The sequence below is a fragment of the Macrosteles quadrilineatus genome, unplaced genomic scaffold (assembly GCF_028750875.1).
Source record: "Macrosteles quadrilineatus isolate MER2022 unplaced genomic scaffold, UCM_ALF_1.0 Scaffold_9__3_contigs__length_116548681, whole genome shotgun sequence".
Lineage (NCBI taxonomy): Eukaryota > Metazoa > Arthropoda > Insecta > Hemiptera > Cicadellidae > Macrosteles > Macrosteles quadrilineatus.
The window spans coordinates 39,502,690-39,515,187 of NW_026542602.1; positions in this window are offsets into that span (position 1 = coordinate 39,502,690).

A 12,498-nucleotide genomic window follows, 5' to 3' on the forward strand; every position below is an offset into this window, starting at 1 on the left:
AAAAGTAACTTTGATGTCTTGCTTAAATTCACTCTGTGGCTGATTAAAAAAGAATGTGTCAATCATCCTTTTGTAACATAAACAAAATTTGATGTTTCAAAAAGTTCGTTTTTAAGCTTCCCACTATGGCGTCTCGCACAAACATGGTTGGTTGTAATTTGTTACGGTTCCCTAATTATTGATTGGAACTGTAATATATTACATGTAATTCATAGTTAACACGTTAAGGTACAATTCTGTACTCATTTAAAGATCAAAATCCAAACCAATTGTATATTTAAACAGCCGGTCAATTACTGGTTCACAAATTAGGGTATAACCAGTGAATGACCGTTTCAGTCATTAACTGGATTTAGGTCAATTTTCTTTATTGATATTAATGACAATGCTTTCTGATGGAGTAAGCGATTGCTAGGAAAAAAAACAACAAACAACAAAAAAATTTGTTAAAAATTATGCGGATACACTATAACAAAAGTTTGAATGCGAGTTAAATCTTACGGTCATTTCCTAGATAAACAGTGATCTTTTACTAGAACCTATATTTCTAGAACCTATATTTTAACGTCCCTGATATCGTTATTTTTCACTACAGGGTTTTCAGCTTCCATGCAAAAATCTTGAACGGGGGTTATTCGGTGAAAAGGAGGAGGTTTAATACAATTTTAAAATTGTTATAAAATATGCGGTCATTCACTGGTGCGATGATTTATGTGCAAAAAATTGTATTTTTCGACAATTTTTTTTACATAATACATTAAGTTGTATCATTGGAAAGTACAGGGAAATATGGGCAATACATATCAACGATTTCGTACAATGTAGCTGAGTAGTATATTTTCCCATGTTGTTTTCGACTAGAAAGTCAACCTTAAACGGTCATTCACTAGTGCACTCACCCCTACAGCATTTGACTTAAATTTAGGAGAGCATTGTACTGTACTGAAGTTGACATCCCATCTAAATGGAATTAGAAGTTTGTTTTTTATAAAAAAATAACAGTTGTATGAGCCTGTGACGGAATTGCGCTTATGTCAAAAATTCAATACTCTTCATTGTTTGTTGCCTACTTTCACATGAAATGGCGACCATACGAATTTAGGTAGTTCAAGTCAATGAGAGTTGACGTAAAAACAACTCTACAGCTTAAAATAAGTCGTCCTGTCAGTTTGACTTGGTTAAAAAGTCCACTTATTTGGCAGGAATTAGGATTTTAGGTTTGGACTGAGAGTGGCTCACTTCAACTATGTTTATTTTTACTAAAAAATCTGTAACAATTTTAACAAATGGATTGAAATGAACGAGTTTAACAAAGGAGAAACTAACTTGATTAAATTGTTTCTTTTAGGCCTCTTTTATGCACGACGTTTTCCGTCGGGTGGAATCTATTAGGCGTTCCGTCTGGGAGTGTTTTAACTTGGGATTAAATGGGACCCTTTTATGCATGACGGAATCTCCGTCGCGTTTCAGCGTTCCGTCCGGAGTAGGCGAAGGACATACACTCCGCCGAGTTTCGGCGTTTCGTCAGGGCATTTTTTTGCATAGGATTGAATGGAACCCTACTATGCAACTGTGTTTTCCGTCGGGCGGAATGTAGCGCTGCCAACCTACCCTACGCTCTGTCATCCACAGCATTAAAATCGCCTAATCATTGTAGATGGATAATCATTATTCATTGTAATGGATTGAAGAGTACAAATAAAGAGATGTAATTGGAAAAAAAATTACTGGGCGTGAATTACATTTTTGATTAAATTCGCAGAACAATACAATCTTACTGTTTCGTAGGAATAATATGACTTTTGTATTCCCAGGACTGACATGGGAATTTTCGTAGGCTATTTTCTTCTGTTGTCTATTTTTCTTTACACACAAATAAGTATAAACCAATAAACAAGTATCCATCTTGGGTCACTGACGATAGCCAAATGAACAAAGTTGGCAGCACTGACACCTCCCACTGCGGGTATAAAAAAAAACCAGCGGATTCCGCTCGGCGGAGAATCTGCATAAAAGAGACATGGATTTTGTTTGACCGAAAACGTTGTGCATTAAAGAGGCCTTAGATAATTCGCCCATAGGGAAATGCTATTACCGTAGGCGGGCACAGAAATACCTTGACTCGGGACTGATTCATTTTTTAATTTTATGTCCCTAGATGGCACAAAGACAATTCGTTAAATTTATGTTCACAAAGGGTATTCATTATTTTATGTGTTCCTATCTGGCTTTCTGATTTTACAGCAGCTTGATAGGTAAGATAATTCAGACACTGTTGTTCAAGTTTAATTTAATCTTCATACAATATTCATTTGGACTGGTCATCATAAATTATTTTCAATAAAGTTTTGCTGTTGTCACACAGGAGCAATTATTCAAAGAGGGGTTTACATTCTTAGTACACTTGTACACTAGTACACTATGTAGGAATCATGTTCAAAGTCTCTTAATGGATGGTATCTCTTAACAGGCCTTTTAGTGTTGCAGCTCAGCAACTGTTAGTGTGTGAAATGGTTGAATAGAGAATGTGACAAAGAAGATGAAATCACAAGAAGACCCTTGAAGGTGCCACATAAGGTGGTGAAATGCATAGTGTGACACAAACATCTAATCTTCAATACCTCAGGCAACAACAACAAAGGTAAATCTAATGTTTCTTAGTGGTATGACTGTACATTATAGCAGGTCCATGTTAAGATAGCCCATTTCACCATCCCTATCTGTCCTTTTAAGATATGTGCCAGGTTTTAACTCCTGTACCTTACTGTACATTATTGTTTTTGCGCCCTGCACAGTACACAGTTCGTCATTGGTCAACCTTATACATCTTGGTTTTTGTCTCATTGAGTTAAAGTCCAAGTAGAGATTTTTGTTCAAAAGAGGAGTATTGCCTCATCAAATTATTATAACAAGTTACAGTAATGGGGTTTTTAATGATTTTTAAAGCTTACAAAAGTTAGGCCGGGCGCGCACTATCCCGACCACGACCACGACCACGACCAAACGCCCGACCAGTGGTTGTCATTCACCATGCGACCAGGGCACGACCCGACCAAGGCAACGAATGTTTTACAAACTTCAGTGTCAAGATGATTGTTGAAGAAGTAGTTGTTATGGTGCATTTGTATTGTAAGTACGTTAAGCGGAAGAAGACACTATACTGGGTATATCCAATGTTAACTGTTAGGTCTGAAAGGGCATTTTGCAACATTTTATGATGAGCTACGTCAATATGAAGACAGGTTTCAAAAGTGTCAAAATCCTGCGACATTTTACCAAATGAGTCACTTCACAGACCGGCGCAAAAAACTAGTGCTTACCGTTTGATTAATCTAGGAATACTGGGGGTTGAGTGGTGTACTGGTCGGGTCGGAGGCAAGTCGGGGGTAGTGCGCGTCGTCCCATTACATTGTGTGCTATTTTTGGCTGCAACGACCAGCGGGTCGGGCCCGACCAAACTGGAAAATTTTGGTCGTGCGACCAGGGCCCGACCAGGGTCCGACCAGTCGACCAGTGCGCGCTGTTCCATTTATTCCTATTATAAAACTATTATAAAACCAGTCGGAGTCGTGGTCGTGGTCGTGGTCGGGATAGTGCGCGCCGGCCCTTAGTAGTTAATATAAAGAAAAAGCTTAAAGACTGGAACAGGTTTGAAAAAAGAAACTTTATACTCGGCTGCGGCCGGTTAAGGTAATTACTCCAACTGTTTTGGATTATGTCAACTTTGCCAGCCATTTTAATATTTATTTAGGAACAGCTGTTGGTTTATTGTTAATGTTTTCTTTTGCTAATTGTTTCTGTTAGTGTTATGATATACATGAAGTTCATTATTTTTTTGTCAGTTTAACGTTCGCATTATGTTTATAGCGGTGTGCTATTTAATGTAGATATCACTATATATATTGGTGAACCTGAACAACAACAACAAGACTGACATTCCTTTCTCAATAGTTCAGGTAGTTCTATTTCGCTTGAAGATATCGAAGCTCACTTACCTAATCTAAGATAGCAACAAAATGAACTTTCTACCAATGTTCAGCCACACAACAACTCTGTTAATGTATCTGTTCATCAAGTTGCAATAAAGCTTCCACCTTTTTGGCCGATCAACCTAGTCTATGATTTGCTCAGGTAGATTCCCAGTTCGCTATCTCAGGCATCACAACCAATGACACTTGGTTCCACTCTGCCTTTTCTTAGTTTGTAACACGTTATGCAGTGGAGGTGAAAGACATTAATTGTAAATCCGCCTGCATCAAATTGTTACACAGTACTTTGTTCGAAGCTAATCGAGAGGCTGTCTGCTAGTGAAAATCAGCTTGTTGTTCAAAGCTTATCTAGAGGCTGTCTGCTAGTGAAAATCAGCTTGTCCATTAGTTGACCAGCAATGAGGACAAATTAAGCCAACGCAGTTCTTACGTCACCTACTCACTTCATGCAAAACTACAGGACAACATCCTTTGAGCACTCTGGTTACATCGTCTCCCAAATCATGTTCAAGCAATTATCATGGCTCAGACTGAACTTCGTGGCGCAGCTGACAAAATCGTGGAAGATTCTTAAATTACACCTTAAGTAACAGTAAATGCTATGGCAACCCGTGAACGCACACAGTCTGATGACAACCTAACTGCTGCTATTGCAAGGCAAGCGCTTAAGATTGATGCACTCAAAGCATCCCTCTGTCACAATGGTTAAATCAACCGCAACAAGAAAACATCAAAAAAGGCAAATCAAGACTAGTACAAATTTACCACATCTGCCTGTACCATGCAAAGTTTGGTGATAACGTGTCAAAATGTACTTCTCCTTAGAAAGACGGCCAGTAACAGCGGCGACTGACTGTCCAACACCCAACCGCAGAATGTTCATCTCAGATGAAATGTCTAAACTGCGGTTCTTGATCAACATCGGCTCTAACGTATCATGTTATCCAACACCTTCTACAACGGTGCACCGAAACTCCCCCGCATACTATCTCTACCAAAAGGGTTCGCTAATCCCCTAACCGAAACTCCCCCGCGAGGAATCGAGGATGGCAGGTACCTGAGCCCACCAGGTTTGTCATACCGCATAATGACTCAGGAATGCCTTCCTCCAACCACCCCCCCCCCCCATTAGTTAAGTAGTTCGTTCAGTAAAGTTAGCTATGCAACAGGTAATTTGTGAGCGAGGGCAAGTAAACTTGGTGAAAAACAATTGTTTTTTGTTCTTGATTGGTTTTGAAGAGTGAAGAATAAAAGTGACGTTGTAGCAAAAATAATTGTAAGGTAAAGCTGTATACCATGGATTCTGGGAAACTCTTTTCCCGAGAAAAATGACAACATAGTCATGTAGCTAGAGGTAATTGTTTTTCATTTAATATGTTCAGAAATTATGAACTAACAATTAAATACCAGTTGGTGCACCAAAACTAAAGAAAAACGTAATACAATTTTTAAAACAAGTTACAATGTTTTAAGAAGTTAAATAGCTTGTTGTAATGGGTATACAGTCCAAGAACCTTGTATTAATTAAGAGGGGTGTCTTGCTTAAAATCCGGTAGTTCCAAATTTTTGTAGACTTGTTTGGGATATCGGCCCAATTAATAATCCAGGTGTGTGACCGCGGGCGACGACTTATCGTAAGTCAAAACAATCGCAAAATTTACGACTTGCTGTAATTCTTTGATGAGTAATTTTGAAGACGTTGTTTCATTCTATGTAGGCCTAAAATGTTTCTTGTTAAAAATATATTTTTAGTTTATGTTGTCATCTCAAGTTCTCAACGAGACACAAACGTTGTTTTGGTCTTAATTATTCACAAAACCATTTACACTATCTTTACCCGTGGCCTTCTCCAATGCCGCGGAGTGTAAAACCATTTGAACAAACATCAAAACGACAAAAATTGTTTTACGTTGAATGCTCAACGTCTGACGATGGCATTATAATGCCGAAACGGCCGTAACTCAAGTCACAACAGATTGAGCTGTAGACGAAGGTAAATACCTATTTTTAATTAATATCACAGCTCAGGGGCTAAAAATGGATTTTAAAAATTGTTTATTGTTTTTTAGCAAAATCTAATTCTAATTACTATTCAAAACTATAATAAATAATTGTAAAGTCTCGACAATGAAATTAAATTTGTAAATAAAATCCTCTATTGAGTATACCAATCCTGCTGGTTTCCAACCTTAATGTTATGATTGTCCCTTTACATGTTCTTTTGAGGTAATTTTGGCTTTGTCTCGACAGTAGGTACTCTCTCTCCTGAGAAATGTATGAAGGTTTTGGGAGAATCTCCGCGTTCTACATGACAACGTAAACTCTCTCCCCGTCATTGCCTGCCCTTGGATTCCAGGAAGGACAGCGGGGGAATATCGGTGCGCCGCTGGGGCGGGATTATAAGTCGCGGGGGAGTTTCGGTGTCTACCTGGATTTTGCGGGGGAGTTTCGGTGCGCCCTTCTACAAGACCGTCGTGCATCCATGGACTTTGAACTAAATGCCACCAACGGTAGTACTATCAATACTACTGGTGTAGACCTAGGTCTTCGCAGTAGTTATGCGCGGCAGTTGCTGATGTCATTGTTAAAATCATTGGCTTGGAGATGTTGTTGCTGGAACCATTAGAGTTGATGAATTGTTGCACTTCCGTCTATTTCCTGTCCCCCATCTGATACATCACATTGAAAGAACATATCATTCTGGTATGTAATATTTTCCTCACTGTCACCTACCAGTCCCTGGGGTGTAGAACTGGAACCATGATAATTGTCAGCGACTAGGCTGCAACTACATTGTTGTGGAGGTAAAAAAAACCTAGGTAAATTTTCAAGGACTTCCAAATGACATCCAAATCTTCTTTGGAGTTACGCTTGCAATTTGCTATAAGAGAGCAACCTTTTAAACTTTTTTAAGAGTAGACTAGTTTTGATGATGTAATACAACATACCGAGATGGTTTTGGTACCATGTCTTTGGACATCCTGCTCATCATGTCTTCTATCCTTCTTCCCAATCATCTTCACACGTTAAATTCAGCTTATCAAATTAATTTCTTCAAGCCAAATTGACTGTGTTGTGTGTACGCAAAAGATTGTTTAAATGATGTGAGAGAAAGCCAGAAATTTGAACTTATGTCATTACTACTGGAATGTGAAAGTGTGGAAAACTTAAGTTTTCTTTCCATTCGTCAAGCTTTTTATCTACCTGATGGTATTTAGTCTAGCTATTTGTGTATTAATAGCAGAAAGTACGTCATTTCCGCTCGAGAATTGTAGATGTTAAGCTTTAGCTGAGTGTGGCCATACATTTTGAGAGCGGCAATGACTGTTCTCGTAATACACACACGATTTTTCTTACCACCATAATTGACTTAATACTTTTTAAATGTAAATAATAATGTCCTTTAGGTTATGTTTTTTTAAGGTTATGTTATTTGCTTACCGGTTGTTAACAAATGTACCGGATCTGTGACTGTGATTGGTGTAGAAACGAGAACTCCTGTGAAATCAGCTGATTAGCGAAGGGGGATGATCCTTTCTCCCTCTATTGCGACAATGAGCTATTTTTCATACTGTTTACAAGTATGGCAATGTCATCATTTCCATGCAGTGGTAGGAAAAATATTATTTGCCGAGGAACTTTCTTCCTATTAGATAAAATGCCTGGATCATCTGATTCGTCTACTTGTACTTTATTCATTAGATTTTTACTCTAAACTTGAAATAGCCATTTTAAAACTCAATTATTGGGTGAATATACAATTTCTATGGATACAAAATAAAGCAATTCTAGGCTAAATGATACTGCAATAAAAACACTTGGAGCCAAAAACTGTATGTTTCTGTGACTATTGTCAAACAAAAGACTTGTTGTACATTATATGTAACCACATTTGTACCACAATATGATCATTTCACAAGGCACTGACAGTGGCACACATTTTTAGTTGTATACTTTATGAGTTTAAGATGAGTGTGGATGAAGTAAGATACATTTTAGCCATGTTTCTGACTAAAATTAAGACCAGCTGGTTTTATATAAGCCATGTTGGATTTCTTCCCCATAAGAACAATGTTAGAATTGCATCATTTGTGGACACGTAACGGCGTTATTTGTTAAGATATAGCTTTGAAATTTATAATTTGTATTTTTAACATAATAGACTCGTGACTGAGGTTTTTGAATTTTGAAAATCCATTTTCATTTCCTTTCAATAATTAGCTTAATTTTAAGCTAATTAATAATCAATTATTCATTATAAAAATTAAAAATTGTGAAATAAAAAACGTCAATCTCTAGAGGACCGCAATTCCTTAAATTTAACTCCTTATCCATAATTATATGACAATTTGCTCATGAGATATTTGGACCCAAAGTTAACATTGTTCTTATGGGGAAGAAATCCAACATGGCTTCCACTAAGGAAGACTCTTAATTGAAAAGCACTAGTCAATTCTATGGTAGATAGGAAACCCTTTTTGCAAAATTTTGATCTTTACTTGATCTGTTAGTTTAAATTGATCCGTTTGGTTACAAAACCAGTCAATTTCATAACTTTTTAAAATGCATTTTGTTAAATTTGTTTGTTTGACACTTGAAAATGAAAGTATAAAAAGCTGCTTGAAGACCCAAGGGTCAGATATAAAACAATATGATAACTTGAACTTTCTTTTGTGGTTGCAATTTGTAATGAATCTTGCAACTGATGACAAGAGTTTGTTTTTGTAAGCCAGTGTGCCTAAAGTTGAAAGTCCATCTGTTACAATTTTTTTTCCCTGTGGTATAAACTTTATATCAGTTGATCTTATGTTTTCATTTTGGTCTTTCTTATTTATTTAACTAAGGTATCTTTGTTTGATCGTTGCGGAAAAGAATATGAAATAATAAAATACTAGGTGAAACCCGTCAAAATCAACGGTTACTTTCAAGATTTACGCTAATTCATCTAACTGCGATAAATTGAGTGAAATTATACATATTTTTAACATTTAGCATTGTTTAAAGAGTAATAAGTGTAAAAGCGATAATGATATTAATTGCGTTAGTTACCAAATATGGTTGATCATTCAATGAATAAAATATTTCCCATTCCGTACGTCATCGGAGTTATTATTAGCATGTTAACTGGTATCTCTTATTTTGGAAGAACCTTTAAATAGTATTAAAATCTTATTGCTGGATCTTTTGTAGTTAAACACTTAAGCGATTTCTCCAGTGTATTAAGATTAATTTATGATTTTATTTGAGAAAATACATCTGTTTGTTGAGAAGACACGTTCTAACTTCAAAGGGAGGAGGAGGACCATCCGTTAAGTGTACATAAGTTTGATTTTTCCTTCGTCACGTCGCGTCAGTTCATATCGTACTTCTGTGCCAATGAATAACCCTCTAGCATAATTTTGAGAAATTGGTTGTGGGGTTACTCTTTAAGCTAATAAGACACTTCTGCACTTGTATTATTTTGTATTGTATTACACAATCAAAGATTTTCCCAATGATTGAAAACATGTATGACAATAATCTCATGAAAAAATAATGATGATCTGCCTAGAATAATATGATAAAATATAGCCAAAAGTGGTGAAAAAGCCAGACACCAACTCGTACAATAGATATAAGATAGTTCAATGAGCAATAATTGTAAGAGTTACTGTGATAAAATGATTTTCCACTGATTTCGTAATGGAACGTTACGTTGCAAAAACGATGATACAGAAGAAAATCAATTTTAAAATCATAAAATATCATTGCAAATACTTCTTTTGGACAACCCAGTAACTCCCAATAAATGTGAGTTGTTTAAAATACAATTAAAAAAATAACAGCTGTTTCTTTAAAAAGTATTATCCACGTGGCCAAAATATAAACAAATCTGTGGAGGGATCTTTAAAGGCTTCTGGGGCAGAGCCCTAAGGGAATTTACTTCATTTTCTTTTGATAACTCATCTACAGACCAAGACATTTCTTTGGACACCTTTAGCAAGTTTCTACGCCCAGCCGTTCTCTCAAATTAGTGGAGACAATGTTTCCAATTAAATATTTACTCGTAGATTCCCCCATGTTAATCTTATGGGAGAAAACCCAATTTTGATGGAAGATCCTGCATACAAACCTAATAAAGATTAGACTAATAAAGATTTCAAAAAATGAAAAACACTTTGCAAAACTACAGATCAGGGCCATTTTTTTACACTTTAATCATTAAAATCAGTCCAAAAGTGAGGGAGGAGTTCTGTTTACAAAAATTGGCTTAGCGTATTATATATATAGAAGATTTCTAATACTGGTTGAGACAAAAATGTCACACTTTTAAACATTGTTTTAGCGAATTGAATTTTCACATAGGGAAGAAGATACTGTATTATACTGTACCGTATGCCGTAGTTCTCATGGTAAGACCTAGAACGGAAATGATTTTACTTTTTCTTTTCGCCAGGAGGCCAAAAACACCATCCGTTCAAATTCATATTTAAATGTGTCCTTATTTGACCGTTAGCATGATAACTCAAGTAAAAATTCTCCGATTTTGATAAAATTTGGTACAAACATGTAAACCTATGTTTATTTGAATGAGTTCACAAACCAGTATGGTCGGATTATGAGAATGGTGTTTTATGTTGTAAAAATGGGTTTCTCCCATTTTTGATCCTCGAGGTATAAAACTTGCCAATTTCAATTTCTTTATGAAACATTTTGCAGAGCTTAAAAAACAAATAATTTAGTAGATTGAAGTGTTGTTGTACACTGGAGAAAAGTGTAAAACTATTTAAGTTTAAAATTCCCATGTAATTTTTATTTTACGGGGAATAATTAAACCGTGTTGTTTGCTTGTTTATTGATATAGTTTAAGATAAAATATAGTTTAACATATTGATTTGATATAAAATTTGGTAAATTCTTTTATTTCATACTAAGGTATCAACAATTCATTTAAAATAAAACATACTTAATTACCTTCCCTATTGCAGCAAACCTAAGCACTCATTAAACTGAAAGTTATTTAAATAGGGAATAAATCTGACAATTAGACAACTTTAAGGAAATATTTGAGTAAAAATCCAATCAGGCAAATGAAAATTTGCTTATTCTGCAGGTTTGTTGCGGTGGGGAATTAAAAAATCAGAAGTAGGGATCATCACTACCCTGATATCAAGATAAATCTAACGATTTTAAGTTCCACAGTATTTTGAAAATATTGTGATCCATCGCCAAACTAACAGCTGCAATGTTTCACTTTGCTTTTGTGGCTTTTTTTTTGTTTTTACTTAACTATTCCTTTAGGAACCAATTTAAATCGGCTAACATTTTTGATCATCATTGATTATGTAAGTTGCAGTATAAAAACTTGTTGTTCTTACAGTTTTTGTTGGAGCAAGCAACTTAAATACTTGGCAATGACTTGGTCCAACGTCCAAATCTTAGTTGATAAATCAATGCTGAAATGAATTATTCTTCAACTCAAAACAACATGTTGTAACCTCTTGAATTTCAAAAGTCCATTGTTTTCATGTGTGAGAAACAGATACAAAGAAAAATGTCCTTGCCAGATAATACCTCAAGAGAGAAAACATAAATAGGCATGTTAACATACAAGCATAGTAGTTAAAAAATAACATCACACCAGTACAGTTTAGATCCTTTCAACAAACATTTTTTCCCCAAGATTGCAGATTGCAGCTTTGGGTGTGCTTAAGCAATTGCAATCATTACAAAAGGCTTTCAAATATACATTATTAACTTTTTTCTTTATTCTAACAAACCAAGATAAGTTACTCTATATCAGAAGTGTACATCTTCTCCCATGGTCAGAAGCACAATCTTCCCCTGTTTCATACCGCAACTTTCTTCACCTCCCCCAATAGCTGCTCCAATACCACACCGAAACCAACATTTCTCCGCGGTCACAAAGATATCATCACCCCCTGATTGCAGCAATTTTTTTATAGTTATACCACGGCCTTTAACTATAACTAAGTGGCTGTGTGGTTAAGTTGTGCTCTCATTTAAATTGGAAGGTTACTATTTAGTTCAATTCCTTTTTGGACCCAGATACCATTTCTGTCATTGGGCAATCAATTAATGATTATATCTAACATATGGTCGACGATAGACAGTAACCGACCAAGGTTTGGACTGAACTGTTCCCTTTAAGAATGAAGTGTTCGTGCTTTTGGTCTGTATTAAATTTACAACATTTATTATTACCATATGTTACAAATAACAAGATTGTTTTACTTGTTGTTGTCAGTTAATTATTACATGATTAAAGTCAGGCTATGTTTTACTAAGTTGTACTTTTTAATTGTATAAGTGAATGGGGGGAGCCCTTCCTGGGTCGGCTCGCTTTTGCTGCATTGACTTACGGACTACGGTACGGTAGTGTTCATGTTTATAGTTCTAAGGTCACAGTTTATATAGGTTTTACAGTTGTTATAGCTCACAATAAGTCGTTCTGCCAGTTTGACTTGGTAAAATGGTTTGTGTACCTACATTCAACAAAATTAGTAGG